Raw genomic sequence first — 1,097 nt, 5'->3', positions numbered from 1 at the left:
GCCAAAGACATCGCCGCCGTCTGATCAGAGGACTAGCAGGATAACCCCATTTAAGCCCGATATGGCATCCTTATGCTTGGGGATATTTAACTGGTCCCTCACTCAACCAGGTCAGCGCAGCTCTTCACTATACAACCACATAGACGTTATCCACCTCCGCCCCCTTCTGAGAAGAAAAACAATATGAAGACTAGCCTGATTACCACTTTTGAATAGGCCTGGCCAACGCCTGCGGATATTGTTACTACTGCTACGATGTACAAGAGGGTAGATAAGAAGGTGAAGCCGGTTGATAATGCTGGGTTAGATGGTAGCACTCCTGAAGGAGATCCGAACTGGAAAGTAAGGAGATGGGCGGCAGTCAAGGAATCCCTACAATACGGCTCAGAATTCGACGATATTGTGGTCCCTAAGTTTTCTGAAATGATCAGAGGGTCACGCCTCACTCTAGAACGCTTAGCCGATCTGATCAGACAAACCACCGACATTTTGATAGATCAGGAGGTTAAAGTGTTTACGGTAATCTTATTCGCAAGGGAGGCTGCACTGGCATGGGACTTCACCGAGTGTGGACAGATCCTTGAAGAAGTCTTCCCTGCTCAACACATCAGGACTATCCCTCACAAAGCGTGGCAAAGCAAGTCTATTCCGATCCCGAAGCCACTCGTGGGGAAAGTTATCGATCTCCTTAGGGAACGAATTAAGAGAAATATTATTGAGGAAGCGCATGGTCCCTACCGCAATAACTGGTTCCTAGTAAAGAAAAAGGATGGTGGCCTCCGTCTGATCAACGATGCCCAGAGATACAATAAGGTTACGCAACGAGATGCCTTTATCCCACCAAGCACTGAGGAGTTCAGCGAGGACTTTGCAGGGTGCCTTATTACCTCCTTGCTTGACTTCTTCTCCGGATACGACCAAGTCAAATTAGCCCTGACGAGCCGAGACCTCACTACCTTCGCGACACCTATCGGCCTATTCAGGATGTGTACCCTACCTCAAGGAGCTACCAACTCAGTGGCCCAGTTCCAAAGAGCCGTGACCAGAGTCTTTCAAGATCTCATCCCACAGGTGTGTCGGCCATACCTGGACGATAT

This window comes from Podospora anserina, chromosome 1 (assembly GCF_000226545.1).
Source record: "Podospora anserina S mat+ genomic DNA chromosome 1, supercontig 4".
NCBI lineage: Eukaryota > Fungi > Ascomycota > Sordariomycetes > Sordariales > Podosporaceae > Podospora > Podospora anserina.
This window is presented reverse-complemented; position numbering follows the sequence as displayed.